Consider the following 25,646-nt stretch of genomic DNA (forward strand, 5'->3'; position numbering starts at 1 on the left):
CAGTCCAAACTTGAAAGTCACACAAACCTATAAAGACCAATCCATCCATTCAACCAATTGTTCAGTTGATCCAGATCTGCACACTCTCTTTGTGTGTGTGGTTCTGTTCATCATTAAACTTTCTTTCTGATTGGCTTCCATTTTATTTTATTCCCGGCTTGGACCTGGACCAGACAGATTTTCCTTCCAACATCTTTAACCAATGATGTAGAGAATAGCCATCTCCAGCCTAGTACTCTCTGGCTGGTGCTGATGTGCTAAGATTTCCCAGCCAGCAGAATTGTGGCTGGGAATACAGCTGCAGATAGTCCTTGCCTCCAACAGTAATGGAGTTACTTAACTGTGGGAGGCTGCAAATGGTCATACCTGTGGGCTGGCTGCTGCGCACGTGACATGTGGCCATACATCTGTGGGAAGGAGGGAAGGTTGGACATCACAATTTTGTAACTGGGTCGTAACTGCAGGTAGTCCTTAATTTAAGCAAGACAGTTGTTAAATGAATTTATTTTACATCTTTCTTGCCATGGTTGCTAAGTGAATCACTACAATTGTTAAATTACAGGTAGTCCTCGATTTACAACAGTTCATTTAGTGAACCGTTCAAAGTTTCAACAGCACCCAAAATAGTGACCTATAACCATTTTTCATCCTTACGACCATTGCAGCATCCCCATGGTCACGTGATTTACATTCAGATGCTTAGCTGACTCATACTTATGATGGCTGCAGTGTTCGGGACTCATTTTGCAACCTTCTGACAAGCGAAGTCCATAGGGAGGCCAGATTCACTGAACACCCATGTTACTAGTTTAACAGCTGCAGTGATTCACTTAACAAATGTGGCGAGAAAAGTTGTACAAGGGGACAAATTCACTGAACACATTTTTCACTTAACAACATAAATGTTGGGCTCAATACAATTGTGGTCGTAAGTTGAGGACTACCAGGACTAGCACAGTTGTTCAATGAATGTGGCTTCCCCACTGGCTTTTCTCATCATTCTCTCACAAAAGGTGACCACAGAACACTGGGACACTGCAACTGTCATAAATAGGAACCAGTGGCCAAGCATCTGAAGGAGATGCTACAACAGTCATAAGCGTGAAACATAGTCATGTCACTTTCCTTAGTGCCACTGTAATGTCAAACAGTCACTAAACGAATGATTCTAAGTCAAGGACAACACATACTTTGGTTGGATCCATCGTAATCTGGATCCGAATAAAGTGACTTAAGTTGAGGACTAGCTGTTAAAGCAGGGATGTCAAATCCAATTTCATTGAGGGCTGCATCAGGGTTGTGTCTGACCTCAGGGGAGCTGGGTGTGTGTGTGCATGGCCAGGGTGTGCGTAGCCAGCTCAACATCCCTTGTGTCGGGGGTGCCTTGTGTGGCCCGAATGCTCTGACCGTGAAAATGGGCTCCTGAGCTCCATTTCTGGCTGTAGTGGCCTCCTGCGACCCTCTGCCAGAAAAAACAGCTCCCTTTTCGCTGGCAGAGGTACCACGGGCTGATCCTTCACTGTTTCCAGGGCAGCCCTGCAAGCCAGATCTAAGCACTCCATAGGCCAGATCCGGCCGTGGGCCTTGAGTTTGACACCCCTGTTGGCTGAAGGGATATTGACAGATGCAGCTTATTCTAACGGATACGACAAGTTCAACCTATGAAAATGTGTGGTTTTGCATTATTATGAAAATTAGGGAAGCCTATGAATAAATCTAATTCTACTGCATGTCAGTTTTGCTTTTGTTCATTCATACATCCATGTTGTCCCCTTTCCACAGCAGTCTGGAATTATTCTGCCTTTGCATCATTTTATTTCAAAATGATAGATTTCTAAATGGGTTTTGATTTCCATTTGGAACTGCAACTCGGTAGTTAGAGACATGCCGAACTATGAATCTGCATCTGTGGAAGTTATAAGTCTCTGTGATAATCGTGGGCTTACTTATCCATAGAATTTTCTAATCCTCTTCTCCGATCCCCCCTGGACATGCTGATATATTTGCCAGCTAAGAAAAATATACAGAGCAAGGCCTTTCTTAGTCGATAATTTATTTCCCAGTGATTTGGAATACTTTGGTATTGCTTGCTTTGTTGCCCATGAAATATCATCGTCTGATGCAGGGATTTTCAACGTGTCCGTCAAGAGAATCCTTTTCACATGGATATGTTCACTGGAAAAAAATGCCTATTTTGGTGAGGCTGGACATCCTGGAATTTCTCCAGGACAGATGTGTAGTTCACATGACGTTGGTGATCATGTTGGTGATCCTATTTTTACCAACAGCCCCACAAAAAGTGCTGTTGAGTTTTGCCCAAACCAGTCCCTTAGATTTTGAAGTCATGGTGTTCTTCTACTGCCTGAACCTTGCTTGCCTTCAATCTTTCCCTGCAGGATTAAGTGAATTTTTCTGGGTGTTGCATCACATGTCCAAAATATTTTAACTTTTGCTTTTTTATGGTTTTGAATGATTTCCCTTGGCTTTCCCAGGCAGCTTATCACCTCTTCATTCTCTAGCAATAGAACAGGGAACAGGCCAGGAGTGGGATTCTACCAGTTTGCACCTATTCACTAGAACCGGTTGTTAACATTCTAAGCAGTTTGGAGAACCGGTTGTTAGAAGAAATTACTGGCCTAATCCTGTAAGGAAGACAGGAAGGAAACATTCTGGTGTTGCTTACAGAAACTGCCCCTCCGTTAACCCTTATTACTTGGCAGGACTAGACTTCCTGTCTCAGGAATGTCTCTGGAGTTTTTTCCCCTTCCTTTGCTGGTACTTTGCTTGTGTGGAGTAACCATTCAAAGTTACAATGGCACTGAAAAAAGTGAACTATGACCATTTTTCACACTTACGACTGTTGCAGCATCCCCACAGTCATGAGAGGCCAGGCAAGAAGATGCGTGCCTCAATATTGAGTGATATTGAGTTGGCCACGCCCAGCCAATAACATGACCACCAAGCCACGTTCACCAACTAAGCCATGCCCACAAAACTGGTTGTTAAAAATGTTGAATCCCACCCCTGGAAAAGGCAGAAGATTGCTCTAGAACAGGGATATCCAACCTTGGCAACATTAAGACTTATAGGCCTCAATTCCCAGAATGTCCAGCCAAAATGACTGATTGAGAATTCTGGAAGTTGAACTCCACAGGTCTTGTAGTTGCTGAAGTAGGAGAAAACTGTTTTAAACAATTGCAAAGGGGCGGGGGGCATCCAAACCCTGGGGAGAAACCTCATTTCCAAACACCTCCTTCTAGTCTAGAAGTGTATATTCTTATCTAGAATATACACTCTGCAGAAAGAAATTGTTGGAAGAAATATTCTTCTGGGTTCAGTTCCAAGTGGGGGAAAAGACACTGGAATCATGGAAGTTGCTTAGAAAGAAGGTTTATTGATGAACAGGATCACATGCCTTGGAGCTCCTGGGTGAAGAAAACGGGAAGAGATGCTGAGAGTTCCTGGGTTTTATGTCCTCTGTTGGGATTTGAATTTGAGCTTGTATTCTGATTGGTTGTCAGACTCCTATGGGGCCATGCAGGGGCAACTCTATAGGCTGTCCTGAGTCCCAGGCTTGGTTGAACCTTGCTGGATGAGGATGTAATGAAAGGGCTTTGGGCAATTCCTATTATGGCTCTACCTGAAGGAGATAGATCTTTGTTATGTAAAATAGACTGGCCCAGGCCTTAATGGCCCATTGACAAAGGTGGTGGGGCCGAGTTTCTGCCTCACTGAGTTTCTACTTCCTTTTCAGGGGAAATATTCTTCCTTTTTAATATATCCTAAAATATTTCTCTAGGAGATGGATGGGTTGTAACGTCCAGCAGAATATATATTCTAGATCAATGTTCTGCCTTTACCCGCCCTATGTCTCCTTATTGACTTCTTAGCACCCCTCTCAAGCCTTCTCTTATGTTTGTTGTTATTGTTATTTCTGCTACTTTTGCAATTGTTCTAGTCCCGCTATCATCTATTTATCTTCTGGTTTTCTCCAAGAACCTCAAGTAAAGGGGTGAGGCAAGTGGTGGGCTCTCCTCAATTTATATCTCTCAATAAAATCCTGTGGTAAGCAGAGCTGAAAACATTGACTGCCCTCAGATTTTTCCAGACAGCTTCATGGTCAAGAGGTGACTTGAACCTAGGTTTCTGTGGCCCACATCTTGATCATTAGATCAGTTTAGTTGTTTGAATAAGCTCTGGGAAGATGAGATCAGGTGGTGCTAGTTGCAGATATACTGTACTCCAGGAGTTGTTGGTCTCTTTAGGGATTTTAAATAGGAGCTAATTGCCCTGGGCCAGGGGTGGGATCCTACCGGCATAACAACCAGTTCAGTGAGCCTGTGCTTTGGCGCATGTGCGCACTGTTTACAAATTACCAGCTCCGGCAAGCATTCACCTTCTCCTGATGACAAGTGACACTCAGCTGTGCCGCGCAAAGCAGCTGAGGAGGAAAAAGCAGGGAATAAAGGACAGCCTAGAGCCCAGGCAGGTGGATGGGCCAAACAGATGACCAGAAGATTGTTGCAGCTAACTGGTTCGGTGTCAGCTGCTCTTCAGAGCTACCGGTTCTATAGAACTAGGCCGAACCAGTAGAATCCCACCCCTGCCCTGTGCCCTTGTCTTTTCATTCAATTTCTTTAGAGAGTAATTCTTCCTTTAATACTACTTTAATAATTAAACTATTAAAGTACTTTAATAATGCAGTAGTATTAAAGGAAGAATTGTTCTCTAAATAAATTCAGTCAGCCAGATGTTCAAACTGGATTTGGCATTTCTGTCTACCTGGGATAGGCAGATGTGGATGTCTGATGGTTTTTCAGATATGCCTGCAGGATGTAAGCAGTTCCAAGTAAAGATGCCTTTTGCAATTGACTGATGGTGAATTTGTCAGTGCCAATAGTGTTCAAGGGAAGTTATTTTGGGGACTGTAGCCAAGGATTAGTATTGGTACTATTTTGCACTTTTTTTAGTACTGTTGTTCTATTTCTATTTACAGATCTTCACATTTTGTTACTTTCTCCAGTTCTTTCTCTTCTACACTGCTTCTCCAGTACTGCCACATCCACTATCCAGACTATTTTGTCTTTAACAAAAATTGTTAAATCAGGAGTGTTATGTGGAAGATGTCTATAGTATTGTATTGTATTGTATTGTATTGTATTGTATTGTATTGTATTGCATATTCTACTGTACATTATACTATAACTATATTATATACTATACTATGATTATACTATACCATATTGTACTATAACTATACTATACTATACCATACGCCATATTATACACTATACTATAACTACACTATACATTATGCTATACACTGTACACTGTACACTGTACACTATATACTATACTATACTATACTATACTATACTATACTATACTATACTATACTATACTATACTATACTATACTATACTATACTATACTATACCATACCATCCCATCCCATCCCATCCCATACCATACCATACCATACCATACTACTATTATATTATTAATATTTTCTGCTTCCTCCTCCTCCTCCTGGTATTTGGACCTATTCCTAGTCCACTTTCTTTGTTCTTTGTTCTTCTCTTTGTAACATTTTCTCTCTTCCTCCAAAATAAAGCAAAAAACCCCACCAAAAACAAACCTCTCCAAATGGGAGCAAATATTAGGAAAGAGGACATGTCAATTTGAATATTTGGCGTTGCTGGCTTTGCTTTTGGGAGACTGCAGACGTTCTGTTTCAATTTGACATCGTTTCATGGCTGACCTTGTTCCTGTTAGTACAGAGGACTTTCCCCCCCTCTTCTTTTTTCCTTTTTTTCCTTTTTCCTCCTCCAGTGTGGCACTTCTGTAATGTTTTTGTTCTTTGTTCTAGTTCCCTCTCCCTTTGAGGTTCTCTCTGATGTTGAATCGGCCGGCGTGCTTTTGATACATTCTTTCTCTGGCATGTGCATCCTCACTCCAGGTATCCAAGCTCGGAGCAGTGGCGATTGGAAAAGGCCGCGTCGGAGCGACAGTGTCTGCATTGCTCTGCCACCACGTGCAGTGACCACCTGAGTCAACAAATGACCGGGGTTTGAACAAAGAAACAACAGACCTGGCCTTTCAGGCTTGGGATTTTCAGCTTTGCTGAGGCACAGAAAAGGACTCTGGTGGGCCATGGACTTTGAGGAGCAGGTGCCTGGCCAGGAGAGATCTTCAAAGGCAAGCTGGTGGGTGTCACTTGGATAGCACCTATCACTCAGGCCGGCAATCAGAATGGAATTGTGACATTGTCTTTGAGGTCAGGATCATAAGAACAGACTTAAGAAGAGTAGCCCTGCTGGATCAAACTAGGGGCCCCTCTATTCCAGCATCCTGTTTCCCACAGAGAGCAGGCCGGCTTCTCTGGAAAGCCCACACGCAGCCTGATGGTTCTGATTTGCTTGGCCCCGGTCACTGGTGGATCACAGGACCCAAAGGCTCCCTGGAGGTGGTAGTAGTAATAGTAGTAGTATCAGAATCAGAATAGAGCTGGAAAGGATCTTGGAGCTTTTGTAGTCCAGCTCCCTGCTCAAGCAGGAGATACTATAGCATTTCAGACAAGTGACTGTCCAATCTCTTCTTAAAAACCTCCAGTGAGAAGCACCCACAACTTCTGGAGACAAGCTCTTCCACTGGTTAATTGTCCCCACTCTCAGAAAATTTCTCCATGTTGCTTCTCTCCTTGATTAGTTTCCATCCATTGTTTCTTGTCCTGCCCTCTGGTTCTTTGGAAACTTAAATTGACCCCGTCCTCTTTGTGGAATACTGCAATCATGCCACCCCAGTCCTTCTTTTCTCTAGACTAGCCAAACCCAAACCCTGCAACCGTTCTTCATATGTTTTAGTCTCCATGCCTTTAATCATCTTAGTTGCTCTTCTTTGCACTTATTCCAAAGTCTAGTAGTAGTTGCAGACTCTGTGGTTTCTTCCCCAAACCCCCAAAACTTTAACCTTAGACTGTCTACTATGGACCTCACTCTTTTCCTAAGAGGTCTGTAGGGGGCGTGCATAAGCCCATCAACGTGCCTACCATCCCTGTCCTATTGTTTCTTTTTCTTATATGTATCCATTTCATGTATTCATAACTATGTTTATACTTATACCTGTTATCTTATAATTGCTTGACAAAATAAAATAGATAAAATAAAATAAATAAATAAAATATTTTTTTTGTAAAATCTGCCTGATTTTCTTCTCACGTTGTGTAAACCAGTGTAAGCCAGTCCCATATCTTGTGGCAGCATTCATGGAATTATAATACGGGGGGGACTTTTCTGAATTAACAATAGATGAGTTGTCTGCCCTTGAGTTTTAATGTTGTCGAAAAGGAGAGGAAAGAAGAATCGATGTGATTACTTTTCTTCCCACCATTTACATCTATGAAGTCACTGCCAGCAGTTCAAGCAACTGGCAATCCCCATGGAAGTCTAACAGGAGTCCAGACCGGTTTCTACAAATTATGTAATAGCACTGAGACCCCATTGCTTTGTTCTGATGCCTGGTAGGGTGCACATATTTCTTACGTTCATGGCACAAACATCAATGTTCTCAAGGAGCCCAGGATTGGTGTGATAGCTAATGGGTTAATTGTGCTAATTGTCTAAATATGCTGTTAACAAAAGAGTCTGAGATTCCAGGAACCCTAAAAAAAAGATGAATCCTCTGCTCAGCTTTTCAGCTGATGTCAAGTTTTGTTTGATGGCCACTGGAGAACAATGTTCTCCATGTGCTTCCTGGTTTAAGGCACTTTGCCCCAATTTACTCTTCAGATTTTTGAGAGAAACCTGACATGTGGAAGACATAGACATGGCATCGTATCTCAGGAGCTAGCAATGAATAAAGGGACACCATTGCCTCATTGAAAACAGTCTCTCGGAATGGCTCGTGGTCTTTTATAAGAATGTGTGAGTTCATACCTATATGGACTTTTGGCCATCATATCAGCTCTTAATCCTGCTCCTTGGGATCTTCTTAAGTACAGAAGCAGCTGAGGACCGAACCCAATATCTTCTGTGTCAAGGATAAAGAATCTTTGACTGATGGACTGTGTCAAGGATAAAAAGTCTTTGGACTTTAGTGTCTGGCCAAAGATTTATTTTCAAATCTGGATATGACTAAGAAAAATTGGTTGGGCTAAAATGTGAATTGTTTGCGGCTAATTCAAAAACATTTAAAAAGGGGGGGCGGGGAATAAATTGAATAAAATTTCTGTATCCAGCCACTTACCAGGAGTCTGGAATTAAAGCAGGGAAGCTTTAGGAGATAATACAGGCCTATCAATCTATTTGTCAACATGTGTAACATTCAGATCTTGATAAAGATGCAACTTACAAAAAAATAAACAGAACAATTTCAAAATCTTTCTGAAATTGAATTTAACATCAAGGTGATTACGTTTTGAAGTCCGATCATTCTGGATATTTTTGACCCAGTACTTTTTTTTTCTTTTTGCTTCATAAAAGAGACGAAAATAGAGCGAGGGAAAGAAAACAGAAGGTCTTCCAGAAATTTGGGAGCAAATAAAAGAAAGCTACAATGGCCACAGGTTGCAATCCCTCCTTCCACGTGAATAACATGTGCCATATCACCAGATGTCCCTTCTCTTTGATTTCTTTAATTGAGAGGGTTTATTGCAAGGGCATAGCCCTCAAATGTGCTATTTCTCCACATGTAGTGTGAAAGGGCAGTCAAGAGCTCTGCCATATGACTTCCTTGAATGTATAGTTCAGCCAACCGTTCATTTTTAGTCCAGGTCACGTGATGTTTGAAATGGAGGAAAAGAAACCAAAGAAGTGGATTCGCTGCTGTCTCCTCTGTAATGCTTTAATGACGTGCCCTCAACCACGACCATCTAAAATGGTACAGATGCCTGGCAGTGAAATTATTAACAAAAAAAAAAGAAGAAGAAGAAGAAGAAGGGGGGGTTGGAATGCAAAAGAAAACCTAACATTATCCCATTAATAACCAGACTTGTTTATGACATGATCTGAAAAATCCAGACTCCTTGCTTGCAAACATTCTGCACACACTGCAGCAAGTCACAGCTTGACAGAACAAACATACCATCTGGAACATGCTTGACCTTGGTTCATCCTTTATACACCTCTTTAAATTGCTGGTAGCATCCGAGCTAATTGAACGCACGTAGCCCTTGTGGCACGGGACTCCTGGCCCTGTTGCTTTAAGAGCAGGTTGGCACATCTAAATGTCATGCAAAAGAGTGCATTCATCCAATTCTCTCCCTCCAATACCCCAGCCCCTCCTCCGCCTGCCTTTGAAAAGCAATGCAAAATAGGAGGTTTGGCCCCACTCTAGTAAGAATCTTCAAAGCAGGACTTCCCCCTCTGTGATCTGAAGGATTTTCAAGAAGGAATCCCCTCCAGCACTAGCAACTCTCAGAAGGGATGCCAGCACCAAGGCTTTGAAGATGGGGCCTCCCCACTGATAGAAGTCTTTGCAGAAGCTCCATCTCTACCTTCCCTGTTGGAAAGACTTTCAAGTGTCAGGAAGTTAGAGGCTTTCAGAGGCTTCAGACAGAAGAAAGAAAGAAAGAAAGAAAGAAAGAAAGAAAGAAAGAAAGAAAGAAAGAAAGAAAGAAAGAAAGAAAGAAAGAAAGAAAGAAAGAAAGAAAGAAAGAAAGAAAGAAAGAAGAACCCTTTCTTTGGATCCCAGATTGGGAAGTTGGTTATTGGCTCTATTGGAAAGTACCAAAGCAAACCTCTTCTAGTCTACTTGATCAGAGAACTTCCTTCTGCAAGATTTTTAGCAGAAGATTAGACCATCTGGTGAGGTTTATTCTAATGCAAAGAGCAAAAGGAAGCATGCCTATCATTTGGTTATCATCTTCAGAAATTAAAATGCAATCCATATGGAGACCTTGTCCCTCCAAAGTATTCTGCTGTTGGTTTGTCTCTGAAAATAATCAGCAGTGCTCTTGCCTCCCAAATTTTCTTTACAGCCAACTGCCTTGTTGAAGTTCAGTGACTATCTACTTGGAAACAGGCTCTGCAATTATTATTTTTTTAGAAAGTAAAAACTTTGAGTTAAGCTCAACTCTTGGAGGTTTACCCAGACGTGTTTATGCAGTTTGCCTGGCATGAGGTAGAAACATTTTGCCATGTGTCTACTTCCTTATATTTGGGGCTAGATTAAGAGTTGAAAACATCAAGGAATATAGGAGAATAAACAAAGAGGGGCTACAGAAATATTTTCCAGTTCATCTGTTTATCGTTTCAATGGCATCTTTTTCATTTTTTAAATACCATACACGATGACCACATGGATTGGGGGCATTTGAGTGCACTCAAATAAATAAAGCTGATTATTAAAAAGTAAACATTTTTGTTTCTTTTTAAAGATAATTATCTGTCTTCCTCCTTGCCCTTTATAACTCTGTTCTAATGGTTCTTTGCTTTGATTGCCAAATCATATTTCTGCGTTGCTTGCTTGGGCCAAAAAGAGGCTAGCAGAGACTGCCCATTCTTATGCCAGATACCCTTTTTCAGTTTAAAAATTAACCCCAGCTATGAAAGTATCTTTTATTCAGAAGCTATGTTGGACTGAAAAGTGATGGCTAGTGCATATGACAGTAGCACCAGGTATCTTGAATCCAGCTAGGCAATCCCCACAAGTGTTTGATATTAAATATTGGTTGGTACAGTTCCCCACAGAGGAAACATGGACATGATAGTAGGATTATAATTTAAGTCTTGCCTAAATATCACAATTTAAGATGCAAAGGGAAGACTGGGTGAACGGAAACCTGATGTGATCAGAAACATCTTACTTGTTGGTATAAAAGAATAAAGCATGTGCCATGCGACACACCGACAGCTTCATCATTTATGCTTTGCTATGGAAGGCACAGGTCTTTGTATTGTACTACAAAGTAAGACACAAGGATACTTTATAAATAGAATGCAAAAAGCCAGATGACCACAAGATGGCAGGAAACGGTTTTATGTATCTCTCTGCTGCCAACAGTGGCCCAGTAAAACCTTGCAGTCTAGATTTGGTACTTGCAGACATCAGTATCCACAGCCAGTCTAAAAGGAGTTGACAATCTCTAAAACAGATACCCAACTGAAAGAAAAGTATTTTAGGAACTTGCAAGAAATTTGGAAGAACCATCATTTTCTTCCTTGCCTACATTTTCCCATTACTTCTGGCCCGAGTAATATGCTACTGCATGGCACTGTCTTCTGCTGGCTACTTGTTAGTAGTTAGATCTTCATATTTGTTGATGTATAAGCATATTAAAATTTGTTTAATACCTTTGTTTAATACCTTTCAATTACTACTTTTGCTTCCATGTGTCATAAAGTGGGATTGGATAAGAGCATGGGGTTGAGTTATTTGGAAGATGGAATGTTCCAGGTCAGAATGAGGTGCTTTCTGTGGCAGAAAGGAATGTTGGGGATTTGTTCAGAAGAATTCTGAAGTTGGAAGGAATCATTTAAATGACTGAATTCAGTCAGTTACAGCTGACTGTATACTCAGTCCCTACTCAGCATAAGAATTCAAAGAAAAATATATTAGCCATATACAGTGGTGGATTAAGGCTCACCGGTGCCCTAAGCACTGACAAATCTTGGTGCCCCCTCCTTTGTACATAGTGTACAAATCAAGCCATATTCTCAACATTGTGGTGCCCTTTTGGGGCCTGGTGCCCTAAGCACGTGCTTGGTCTGTTTAATGGTTAATACACCACTGGCCATATAGCAGCTTAGCTTTCACTCGAATGCCATGAAGGGGAACCCATCATTACTCTGGGTAACTGTTTCTCATGCTGAGCTGCTCTTAATGCTAAGAGGTTAGTCACATTGTTATGTCCTGAGGACTCTAGGAGTTCTCACTCAGGTCCACTCACTTTGTGTGGGCGTTCTTCCCCTTTTCCTCATTGGTTGATTCTCTCCAGCAGCCAGCTATAAAAGCAGGCTGCGGGGTCCAACCAGTTCCTGATTGCTGCGAGCCAGTTCCAGGCGTGGCAAGCACGGTCAGCCCTTTATTGTTATAATAAAGTATTGTTGCACTCATGCTCTGGTTCAGCCTCTCATTGCTCAAACTTAACACTGGCGACGAGGGTGGGATGGCTACCAGAAGCACCATGCAACCGCTGAGTCACTAGTCACCGATCCGCAACCCAGAGAGAGCGATCGGCCAACTACAAGAGAAACGCTGACCGCAGCCAGAGAGAGCGGTCAGCCAACAAAAAGAGCGAACGTTGATCCGCAGCCAGAGAGAGCGGTCTGGTTCAAAAGTTAGAAGCGTCTGTAGCCGCTTGTTATCCCAGCTACGGGAAAAGTGAAGCGCTGCGAGCTGCAGTCGCTCAGTATTAGGCGCGAAATTCAAACAGGTGTCATTTGAATTTCAAACCAAGAGAGACACAGCACAGCGCTGTAGTAAGTCACTAACGCCCACGCTGGCGCGAATCTAGACACCTCCAACGGCTAACAGCCAACGTGGTTAACCCAGAGAGAAAGAGAGGATAGCAAAAAACCCTCTCCAGAGCTGATTTCACTTGCAACCCACGAGCGCCCGTTGTCCCCAGAGAGATTTTTTCCGCAGGTAGCCCAGCCGTTCCCAGCACCATGAGTTCCAACCCAGTATTCCCGGCGTTCAAACCAGACGAAGAGAAGTGGGAATCGTATAAGAACCGCTTCAACCATTACATCGATGCGGTCGGCCTGGCAGATGCGGGAGAGCATCGGAAAAAATCCTATTTCCTAATCTACTGCGGAGCCACCGTTTACGATACTGCCGCAGCACTCGTAGCTCCTAGAGAGTTGAAAACGTCCCGTGGTCCGAGTTGCTTGAGATCCTCACTAACCACTACGCTCCCAGGCCTTCACAGATCGCCAGGAGGTTCACTTTCCGTATGAGGAAGCAATCGAGTAAGGAGACCATCAATCAATATATGGCCGCCCTCAGAACAGCAGCTCTGCACTGCGGGTTTGGAACATACCTGGAGGACATGCTCCTCGATCAATTAGTTTGTGGGGTCAAGGACCTCAACCTACGGAGGCGCCTTCTAGCAAAAAAAGACCTCAACCTCGCACAAGCGGTCGAGGAGGCCCTGGCAGCCGAGCTGGCAACGAACTCAGCCACCTAAATACAGGGCCCAAGCACCAAGCTGGCATCGTTCCCAGTCCATTCCGAGGAGGTGGTAGCAGAGGAAACCCTCAATGACGAAAACGACATCCACCGCCTTGCCTCGACAAACGGCCGCAGGTAGGGGCCAAACAAGAAAACACCGGTCCACCCAAGCACATCACACTGTGCCTAGCCTGTGGGGGATCGCATCAAAGGGCCACCTGCAAGTTTAAAGGAGCCACCTGTAACAACTGCCATAAAGGGGCACATCGCGAGAGTCTGCCAAACCCCCAAAGCGCTGCACACAGACTCCCTCCTCGCACTCGGGACCTCAGAGGCAAGTATTAAACTGTCGCACGCACCGCCTTGCCAAGCGTACTTGCCACACTGTTAGTAAAATTTCTCTCTCCGTTTCCCTAGAAGGTAAACCGTGCCACATGGAGGTTGACACAGGGTCAGCGCTCTCAATAATTTCGTGGAACACCCTCAAAAGACTCCACCCCAGCCTATCTACCATCCGGCTTCAGAGATGCGAGTTCGGCCTGAAGGACTACCAGAGGAAGACCATTCCTGTGATCGGCAGAGGCAAGTTCTTTGTCAGTTTTAGAACTTTTAAAGGTCACCTACCTCTAGTGGTAGTTAACGGCAATTTACCCACCTTATTAGGGCTCGATTGGTTTCCCCACCTCGGCCTAGGGCTAACAGGAGTCCATGCTGTCTCAACCTTAGACACTGACTCCTTATTCGCTGATTTCACAGATGTGTTCAGCGAGGAGCTGGGGTGTTATAACGGAACCCCCATCTCATTCACAGTTGACCCCCAGGCAGTCCCAATCAGACTAAAACCGCGTAGAGTTCCATTTGCTATTCGACCAAAACTAGACGCTGAATTGGATAAACTATTAAAACAAGGGGTCATTGAGCCAACAGATTTCGCCAAGTGGGAGACGCCCATCGTCATGCCCCTCAAAAAAGATGGTAGCCTGAGAATTTGCTCGGACTACAAGACAACAATCAATAAATATTTACAAGTTAGCGCCTACCCTGTGCCCGTCATTCAGCACTTATTGCACACATTCGAGCCGGGCAGTATTTTCGCTAAATTGGACATGTCTCAAGCGTATCAACAGTTCCCTGTTGATAACCAAACAGCGGAACTTCAGACCATCGTCACTCACAGGGGTGCCTTCCGATGCAAGCGTCTCCAATTTGGCGTAAGTGTTGCCCCAGGGATTTTTCAGTCCCTCATGGAGCGGATTTTACAGGGCCTCCCTGGTGTAGTACCCTACTTCGACGACATCTTGGTCTCGGCCAGGGACAGACCCCAACTTTTCCAGAGAGTGCGAGCAGTGTTAGAGAGGTTCAGACAGCATGGCCTCAAGTTAAAAAAAAGAAAAATGCGCCATTGCCACTAGACAGGTGGACTTTCTGGGTTATAAAATTGACGCCTCTGGCATTCACCCCCTGGAGTCCAAGGTCAGGGCAATCCACGAGGCTCCCACTCCAACCTCCAAAACGGAGCTGCAAGCCTTCTTGGGGCTGCTGAACTTTTACGCATCCTTCTTGCCCCACAAAGCCTCAGTAGCCGAACCCCTTCACAGATTATTGGACAAACAGTCACCGTGGCACTGGGGGCACAAAGAAGACCAGGCGTTTAACGCCGTCAAATCCCTACTCACGTCAGAGGCGGTGCTTATCCAATTCGACCCTAACCTTCCTTTAGTACTGGCAGCAGACGCATCCCCTTTTGGAATTGGGGCGGTCCTTAGTCACAGACTTCCCAATGGCGCCGAGGCTCCCATCGCCTTTTTCTCAAGGACGCTCTCGGCCACGGAACGCAACTACAGCCAGATCGACAAGGAAGCCCTAGCAGCTGTTGCGGCCGTGAAAAAGTTTCACGAATTCCTTTTTGGCCATTTTTTCGAACTGGTTATGGACCATAAGCCCCTCCTGGGCCTACTGGCCGGGGACAAACAGACCCCTCAGGTCCTTTCCCCTAGAATGACAAGGTGGACACTCTTCCTAGCGGCCTACTCCTACAAACTTATTCACCGCCCGGGCAAAACACTGTCCCATGCCGACGCTCTCAGTCGCTGCCCCTTACCCGCGCCGGCTGAAGACCCCGCTCCTGTCAACGCCATTTTTGAGATCACACAGTTGGACCTGCCCATCACCGCCCTGGACATCGCCGCCAAAACCAAGGCAGACCAAACGCTCGCCCAGGTGCTCGACTGGGTGAGGAGTGGGTGGCCGGGTGGCATCGTTGATAACAAATTAACTCCATTTAAGACTCGCATGCAGGAGCTGTCCAGTTTGCAGGGTTGTCTACTATGGGGCACTCGAGTGGTCATTCCGACCTCGCTGCGTACCCAAGTCCTGGAGGCGTTGCACGAAGGACACCCTGGCATCGTGAGAATGAAAGCATTAGCACGCAGCTACGTGTGGTGGCCGGGTCTAGACGAGGACATTGTCAATTGGGTAAGTTCCTGCAACATCTGTCAGGAATCCCGTCCTGCTCCCCCCATTGCCACCCCTACCAGATGGGAGAGCGCCAGCGGCCCTTGGTCTAGAATCCATATCGATCTGGCCGGCCCCTTGCATGGGAAGATGTTCCTAGTGGTCGTGGACACTTATTCCAAATGGATTGATGTAGCACAGCTATCCACGACCACCACACTAGCAATCACCAACGTGTTAACGCGCCTGTTCGTTACGCACGGACTACCCGACTCCATCGTCTCCGATAATGGCCCACAGTTCGCATCAATAGAGTTCAGCCGTTTTGCTGCCAACCTGGGCATCCGCCACATTTTCACAGCCCCATTTCACCCTGCCAGTAATGGGTTGGCGGAAAGAGCCGTCAGGACCACCAAAGAAGCCCTTGCCAGGTTCAGCAGGGATGACTGGCACCACAAACTCTCACGGTTCCTAATGAGCCAGCACTCAACCCCTGTTCAGTCACCAATAAGTCCCCAGCAGAGCTCCTGATGGGCCGGTGCCTGAGGACTGTATTGGACAGACTTCACCCACAATACTGCCCTGACTCTCCCCTCGCTTCCACTTCGGGGGTTAGACATTTTGTGTTACAGGAGCCTGTATTCGCGAGGAATTTCGCTGGGGACCCACTATGGATGCCAGGCGAGGTCATCGCCATCACCGGGCCGAGATCGTATAGGGTCAGGCTGGAGGATGGTCGCGTCTGGAGGAGGCACATAGACCAACTGCGGAGGCGCCACAGCACCCTTGCCAGCAGAAATCCAGGGTCACCAGACGAAGGGGAACCGCCTCATCCGCCTCTCAGCCTCATCGCTCCCAATGGCCAGGCCGCACCAACAGCCGTTCCGGTCAGCCCGAACTCAGACAACAGCGCCCCGAGAGTTGACCAACCTGATATAACCCACGGGAACTCGCCCCCAGTATCCAGCCCTGTGAGTCCCAAGGATGCCCAATCCGGAGAGCGCGTTGGCGACTCACTGCCGGCTCAACCGTCACAGACTGATTCTGAACGGACAGACAATGTTCCCGAGCTGCGCCGTTCCGGGTGCCAACACAAACCCCCTGTCTACCTCAAGGACTATGCATGTTCGCATCTGGGGGGAAGGGGTGTTATGTCCTGAGGACTCTAGGAGTTCTCACTCAGGTCCACTCACTTTGTGTGGGCGTTCTTCCCCTTTTCCTCATTGGTTGATTCTCTCCAGCAGCCAGCTATAAAAGCAGGCTGCGGGGTCCAACCAGTTGCTGATTGCTGCGAGCCAGTTCCAGGCGTGGCAAGCACGGTCAGCCCTTTATTGTTATAATAAAGTATTGTTGCACTCATGCTCTGGTTCAGCCTCTCATTGCTCAAACTTAACACACGTTATGATTACAACTGAACTTTCTGGTTGTTCTTTGAAAACATTTGGTTTCTCATCCAAGAAGCTTCTTCACCTCAGTACAGTTGCCTCTTGAAAAAGCACCTTTGGAACAACCATGATTGGATGACTGAGAATCTCCAAAGACATTACATAAAAGTATTTTTATTTGCCCCACGCTGTGGAATGAGAGAAAACAGCTCTTGATTTTCCACTATGTAACATTTTTTCAGGTATTTGGAGAGTATATCTCTCCTTAGTCATCTTGTACTTTACTCAGCAACCAACATTTATTTCCTTTTTGGGGGGCTAAGTGGGAATATTGACTTAGAGTTGATAAGGAATATCAAAGAAAGTTGATAATTTTACTGGTAGCATCCTCTATCTCCTACTATGTAATCCCAGTTCTTTTGTCCATGCTTCTTAGGAAGTACCATCACCCTCCTCAACAAGATCAGCCTATGGGGAAATCCACAGGTCCTTGAAATCTACATAAGCTGCTCTTCGCAAGGAAGTAGTAAATTTGTTGCAATTTCCATAGTAGGTGTCACAAGGGGAGGAAGGTGTTCACTTGGAGAGCTGTTATTTTGGGCATCATGTCTACTAGATTCAAGTAGACAGATATGGAAGTCAGTTTTGGGGACAAATTCTTACCCACATGCCCAGCTAGTTGATTCATTTTTTGAGTTAATTGAGCCACCTGGGATGCTACAAATTTCTGATATCAGAGTGATATACAGGTAACCTGATTGACAGTCAATAAATTTGCCTGAGACTCAGTAGCCAGATTTTACCGGGGGCACAGCCACAAGTCTCTCTCTAGGAATAAAATGCACACTTATAAGCTTAAGTGAAAGTCTGAGGAATAAGACTGATATAAATGATTTTTTTTCTCTCAGATACCATCTATTTCTCTTAGAAATTGGGGAACTTGGCACAGTATTTTAATAATAATCATGTTTGGTATCAGAGTCTTCAAAATCTTAGGCATATTTGCTTCCTCCCTCACATTTTTAAAACTAAAGCTAAACTTACTCCTTTATACTCCCTTACAGGAACTTTCTAGTTCTCTAATCATCTTGATTGGTCTTCTCTAAACTTATTCCATTTCTCTGAATTCTTCTTAAAGGTGATTCCTAGAACTAGATATTATAATTAAAGTGGGATGTGAAGAGCAGATGACAAAGTAGAACCAGAGGTGGTATTCAGCAGGTTCTGACCAGTTCTGGAGAACCGGTAGCAGAAATTTTGAGTAGTTCGGAGAAGTGGCAAATACCACCTCTGACTGGCTCCACCCCCACCTATTCTCGACCTCCCAAGTCTCACTTGATCAGCTGGGTCTTCTTTTGTTGCCCTGCACAGGAGAATGGAGCTGAAAAGCAGGTTAGTGGGGTGCAGAGGTGGTATTCAGCAGGTTCTGACCAGTTCTGGAGAACCGGTAACAAAAAATTTGAATAGTTCAGAGAACCAGCAAATACCACCTCTGGTTGGAGATTTTACAGTATTCTTCCCCTGTCACACCCACCAAGCCACCCCCACAGAACCAGTAGTAAACATTTTTGAATCCCACCACTGATGGGGTGGGGAGAGAATGGGATTTTGCAGTAACCTTCCCCCACGAATGGAGAGGGAATGGATATTTTACAGTATCCTTTCCCTGTCACGCCCACCAAACCACACCCAGAGGACCGGTAGTAATTTTTTTTGAATCCCACCACTGTGTAGATCAATTACTGATACAATAGCAGTGTTCTAAAATCTATCCTCCAAAGCACCTGAAAAGAGGACAAGAAGTGATGGATGGAAATTAATCAAGAAAAGAAACCACATAAAACTAAGGAGAAATTTCCTGACAGTGAGAACAATTAATCAGTGGAACGACTTGCCTGCAGAGGTTGTAAGTGCTGTAACACTGACTTTGCCCCTGGAGGTCTTTAAGAAGAGATTGGACATCCGCTTGTCTAGAATGGTACAGGGTTTCCTGCTTGAGCGTGAGGTTGTACTACAAGACCTCCAAGGTACCTTCCATTATTCTGTTATTCTCTTACAGGTAGTCCTCATCTTACAGTAATTCATTTACTGACCATTCAAAGTTACAACAAAAATGTGACTTATGACTGTTTTTTAGAGTTACGACCTTTGTAGCATCCCCATAGTCATGTGATCAAAATTCAGATGCTTGGCAACTGGTTCATGCTTATGACCATTGCTATATCCCAAGGTCATGTGATCCCATTTTGCAACCTCCTGGCAAGCAAAGTCAATGGGGAAGCCACATTCACTCCACAACCAAGTTACTAATTTAATAGTGGCAGTGATTCATTTAACAATTGTGGAAAGAAAGGTCATAAAATGGGGCAAAGCTCACGTAACAAATGTCTCACTTAACAACAGAAATTTTGGTCTCAATTGTGATCATAAGTTGAGGACTATCCATATTTCCCTTGGTTTGAAAATTATATATCGATTGATGCATCCCAATGCTAGTCCTTATTTTCATTAAATAATGAAAGAGAGAGAGAGAGATGCTGCATTCAGCACAAACTTAATTGGATATAGATGTATATGACAGAGATATACAGATATAGACAATATAGATATATAGATACAGATATATGTCTTACATTCTGTCACAAATTACATTTGCTAATTGATTATTCCATGTCTAATTCCATTCATCTTTTGAAGGTCTGAACATCCATAAAGCTAACAGCTTTGTTGAACAGGGCAATTTAGCAATTTCAAAAATTATGACCTTATTGCTTGAAAATTGTCTTTGCCCTTTAGCAGAAAAAAACATTAATTCAAACTTTGGCAAATAATACATGTCAGGCATTGCTTACCTGTCTCCTTTCAGTATTGCACAGAATAATCATTAATTTAGCTATCCCTGAAAAATACATAAATAGATTCCAAATATAGGAGACACTGCTAAATACCCCTTCATAGGTGTATACAAATATATCTTGTATACTGTATATACAAGAATTAATATGGACAATCAGACATATCAACTATCCTGTTATTTTTCACCCCAATTATAAGAATACTAGGATGAGACCAAATACCGTATCTCTTGAGTTACAACAGCCAGATGATTATATAACCAACCTTGAAACATCCAGTAAACACCAGTAAATACATGTTTTTGTTATTAACTTCATTTTAAAATATTAATTATGGATTGTTTAATGCAACCTTTTTGCTGGTTTACTAGGACAGGACATTTAAACTCATTATTCCTTAAATTTTCTAAATAATATCAATTATATCAACTTTTTATAAAGAATCTGAAAATGAATCTTCCAAGACCTCTAACAACTGTAGGGTTTTGGAAGACAAGCCAAATAACACATCCTCAAATGGCCTATTCTATCAAGAAACTGTCTGAATCAAATTCATTTTAATCCTTTTTTAATGACTTCCTTAGAACTGACTTAATCCAAAAGACTAGACTAGACTAGAATAACAGAGTTGGAAGGGACCTTGGAGGTCTTCTAGTCCAACCCCCTCCCTGATTAGTTTCCATCCATTGCTTCTTATCCTGCCCTCAGGTGCTTTGGAGAATAGCTTGACTTCCTCTTCTTTGTGACAACCCTTGAGATATTGTAACACTGCTATCATGTCACCCTTAGTCCTTTTCATTAAACTAGACATACCCAATTCCAGCAAGGGTTCTTTATATGTTTTAACCTCAGATAACAGATAATCAGAGTTGGAAGGGACCTTGTAGGTCATCTAGTCCAACCCTCCACTCAAGCAGGAGACCCTACACCATTTCTGACAAATGGCAGTCCAATGTCTTCTTGAAAGTCTCAAGTAAGGATGCTCCCACAACTTCCAAGGCAGGCTGTTCCATTGGTTGATTGTTGGACCTCCAGTCCCCTAATCATCATTGTTGCTCTTCTCTGCACTCTTTCTAGACTAGAGCAAGGGTGTCAAACTTGCAGTGCGCAGGCCAGGTGCGTCACATGCTGACCCTGCCCCTGCCCAGTTTAGCGAAGATGAAAAAAAAATCTCAATACATCACGTGACGCTGCTGTAACGATGCAAGTTTGACACCCCTGTTCTAGAATCTCAACATCTTTTTTACATTATGGTGACCAAAACTGGATGCAGTATTCCAGACATGGCCTTACTGAGGCATTATAAAGTGGTATTAACACTTCACGTGATCTGGATTCTATCCCTCTGTTTATGCAGTCTAGAACTGTGTTGGGGATTTTTTGGGCAGCTGCAGCACACTGCTGGATCATATTTAAATGGTTGTCCACTAGGACTCCAAGATCCCTCTCACAGTTACTACTATTGAGTGAGGTATCACATATACTGTACCTGTGTATTTTGTTCTTCTTACCTAAATGTAGAACCTTACTTTTTTCACCATTGAATTTTATTTTGTTAGATAGCACCCAATGTTCAAATCTGTCAAGATCCTTCTGTATCTTAAGCCTATCTTCTGGAGTGTTGGCTATTCCTGCTAGCTTGGTGTCATCTGCAAATTGGATGACTTTCCATCAATCCCCTTGTCCAAATCATTGATGAAGATGTTGAAAAGTACTGGGTCTAAAACAGAACCTTGGGGTATCCCATTGCATATTGCATAGTAAAGTTTAGCCTGGAGTGGAGAAGACCGAAGGAAAAGCTAGCTGCTTTCAAGTATCTGAAAGGTTGTAATGTACAAGACAGAGGAGAAGTGTTCAGACTTTTGTCAGAGGACACCACAAGAAGTTTCGAATTTACATTTCAAGGATGTGAATGTTGCATAAAGAACAGAGAAAAAATCTTCGTATAAGCTTTTCAACAATAGAACAGACTGTCTTTGAAGATGGTAGACTCTTGTTAGATGGATAGGTATAAACAAAGACTATATGGCCATGGTGAAGAATACCGTGGTGGTGGATTACCCCACCGGCAGGGAATTGGACCAGATTTTCCCTAAATTTCCTTCCAGCATTTTCATCTTTATGATTCTATGACAATTCTGAGCCCAAAGAGAAGCTGAACTCTGAAACTTCTTTCTCCAAGCAATGATTGAAGGTAGAAGTGCCCAATAGCAAGCATAAATTTTAAAAAATGGAAAATTAAATCCATCTTTCAGAACAAATGACTGTAATTTACACATTGAAAATCTTGCAGGATGACCTTGTCAAGGAAAGTGCCTTGGCAGTTCTCAGTAGTGGAACTGGTCCTGTGGAACGCCCACTCCCCTGAGATCTGGCAGCTGTCGCTCTTCAGGCCTTCTGGAAGGCTTTTAAAAATTGGCTGGAGTGATTGTGATGTTTATATATCAGGAAGTGTTGTTTAGGGCACTGGGAATTGGTTTTTGGATGCTTGTTTTTATTGCTTATGTTTTTATTGCCATTGGTGTGAGCTGCCCAGAATTATGGCATATGCAGTAAAAGAGAAAGCCATATAAATCTTTTAGATGGATGGATGGATGAATGAATGCATTCATGCACACAAACATAAATACATTCAATATCCTATAAATACATTAAAAACAATACAATAGAGAGAAACTTTTCTGTGTGGAAAGAATATGAGATAGATTCATTCTCTTGGCAGAAATATGTAAACATTAGCCATATGGAATTTGGCAATGAATACAATTACGCTCCAATTTGTTTAATCCACTCTTTATTGAATATCACTACTATCATGCCTCATCTAGTAGAAGCTGCAAATTGCATCATGCTATGACACAAATTCCATACAATTTTCATGTCTTTGTGTGATGCCCTCATTCATTCACATGAAGTATTGACTATGTTATATCTCTCTGTGCATTTTTCAGGATGTTTCCTTGCCATTCCTCCCATCCCCCATTTATATTCCATTTCCATCTTACATTTAGGATATTGTAGAGCTGAGGAAAAATATTGTTTTGATAGATTTTATTTTATCTCCCCTCCTTTGAACTTGTTCATATCATTTGTCATATCAACAGATGCCTTCAAGTACTTATTAATGTGGTAGTGTTTCATTGCATTTGCTATTTAGTCCTTGCTAACAAGACACATTTCCTGTCCACATCTTTATCTGGATGGGGCATGGATTCTGCTACTGGCTTGTCAACACTGGATCATGCAGAGCTCTTGTGTTGCGTGACCACCGTTTCATCACTGCTTTCCCCTTCACAACCACTCCAGGCAAAACCTGACCAATCTCACAAATTATCCTTTGATCGCAGAGTAACACCAACAATTTACTGGCCTTCCTCAGCTATTAATTATATAGCAATGGTTTATCTCCCAGCTAAAAGTTCCAAATTGAAGAGAAATTGTATTTACACACTTATATGAGAAGATAAATAACATCACTTTGTGCTGAAAAATAACCTTCAGAGACACTCATGAAAGAATAATAAAAATAAAATCAGCATAATGCCCAAACATAAGGTTCATAAAACACTCTTTCCTTCCAAATTATAGCAAAGGAAGGAGGCATTGTTCAATTAATTGCTTAATTGTACAATATTTAATCACACCAAAAGCATCTGGAGGTGAGAGTGGAGGAACAAGAAAGGATAGACAGATGGAGAGGGAAGATTATAGGAACAGAATTTCTGTTTTATATGCTGTTGTTATGTATTTGTGAAGCACAAAATACTTATATGAACCCCTAAAAGAAGGGGTTGTTTTTAAAAAGTGTGTAATATCTGCAATAGATGTATGCAGAATGCATCTCTAAAGTGAGAAACTGTTACTTCATTAGTGCAGAAGGGTACTAAACTCTCCAGTAAGGTTCAAAAGTACATATGCTTTGTAGACAAGGACATTAATGCATGCTGACCATATTGATAATAACAATCATAACAAAACTAGGTAGGATAATGAGCAAGCAAAACAACTGCAATAAAGAATAGAGGAGTGTAAAATTCAGATTGATTGTATGCATTTTTTTAGAAATAAAGTGTATACAACTTTATATAGAAAACAAAATCCCAGAAGTTCCATACCTACATTATGATTATTGTTATAGCTGCCTCTGTTTCTGCTCAAACGTGATAGCAAGAAGAGGGGATTTTCTGTGGGATGTTACAGACAGGGTTAAGTTTAGTGATCAAAGAGTCTGGTGCAAATCTTAGCTGATAAGGAAAGAAAAGATGTGTACTTGATATAGGAATGCTATGGCGCCTTGTTTGCATATAATAGTTTTAATTTTGTAGGGTTGTTGATTTTTTGCTTTGCTAGCTTCACAGGGTTATGTACGTGATAGGTGGTTATATAAATCTGGTAGATGATTGATGATAGATTGATAGATGGATAGATGGATAGACAGATACATAGATAGGTAGATAGATAATAGAAAGATAGATAGATAGATAGATGATAGATGATAGATTTTTTTACTGTGATATCATCCCTAGGGTGCATAAGGAGATTGAAATTGATACATGGGTTATTCTTTGAGGATTTTTTTGTAAATAATCATTGGGATATAATGCATACTATATAGTAGAAATGTCAAACTCGATTTCATTGAGGGCCACATCAGGATTGTGTTTGACCTCAGGGGGTCAGGGTGGGTGGGGCCAGCATGACATCACTGGTTTCAAGGAGGGCACCTGTGGTGGCACGAGCACTCTGCCAGTGAAAACAGGCTCCTGAGCTCCATTTTCAGCTGCAATGGCCTCCTGCAACCCTCTGCCAGAGGAAACGGAGCTCAAGAGGGCCACACGCAGACCTCCTGAGCTTCATTTTCGCTGTCAGAGGCACCACAGGCCAATCCTTCAGTGTTTCCAGGGCAGCCCTGCAGGCCAGATGTAAGCACCCCACAGGCCAGATCCAGCCCCCGGGCCTTGAGTTTGACACCTCTGCTATATAATATTAGGGTGTAATAGATGATGATAACAGACAGACAGACAGACAGACAGACAAAGATATGAGGATCCTTGATGCTCTCTGAGCTTGTTTTCTTGCAGAAATTTCATTACCCAAACTAGGTAGCATCATCAGAGAGCACCAAGGACATCCCACCCCACCCCAGTTTCAACCCTAAGCTACAAACATTCTCCAATAGATAGATTTAGATCTAGATATATAGATTGTGTATTCATGTCAGAAGCACCACAATTAAAATAAGACATACTATGTGACATAAAACTTAAAATATAAACTACAAGATTCAAATATGTTCGAATTAAAAGAGCTTACCCAGAAACCAACAACATTAATTGCATTCTGTCATGCTGCCATGAGGTTTTCAAGCATATACTGACTGGGACACAAAGGGCAGGTATACATATAGATAGATACCTAGATCGATGATAGAGCTAATAGCTATCTAACTACATAGATAATCTTACAATCCTTTCTGACTATTTGAATACTATTTAACAGAATAACAGAGTTGGAAGGGTCCTTGGAGATCTTCTAGTCCAACCCCCTCCAAGCAGTCCAACCCCCTCCTCTACCATTTCAGACAAATGGCTATCCAAGCTCTTTTTAAAAGCCCCCAGTGATGGAACACCCAGAACTTCTGAAAGCCAAGCGTTCCACCAGTAGTTTATTGTTCTCATTATTAGGAAATTTCTCCTTAGTTCTAGGTTGTTCTCTCCTTGGTTAGTTTCCAGTCATTGCTTCTTGTCTTGCCTTCTGGTGCTTTGGAAAATAGATTGACACCCTCTTCTTTGTGGCAACCCCTCAAATATTGGAACATGTTTAATAAATAATGGAATGC

Source organism: Pseudonaja textilis, chromosome 2 (genome assembly GCF_049901715.1).
Source record: "Pseudonaja textilis isolate UNSWEBS1 chromosome 2, rPseTex1.2, whole genome shotgun sequence".
Classification (NCBI taxonomy): domain Eukaryota; kingdom Metazoa; phylum Chordata; class Lepidosauria; order Squamata; family Elapidae; genus Pseudonaja; species Pseudonaja textilis.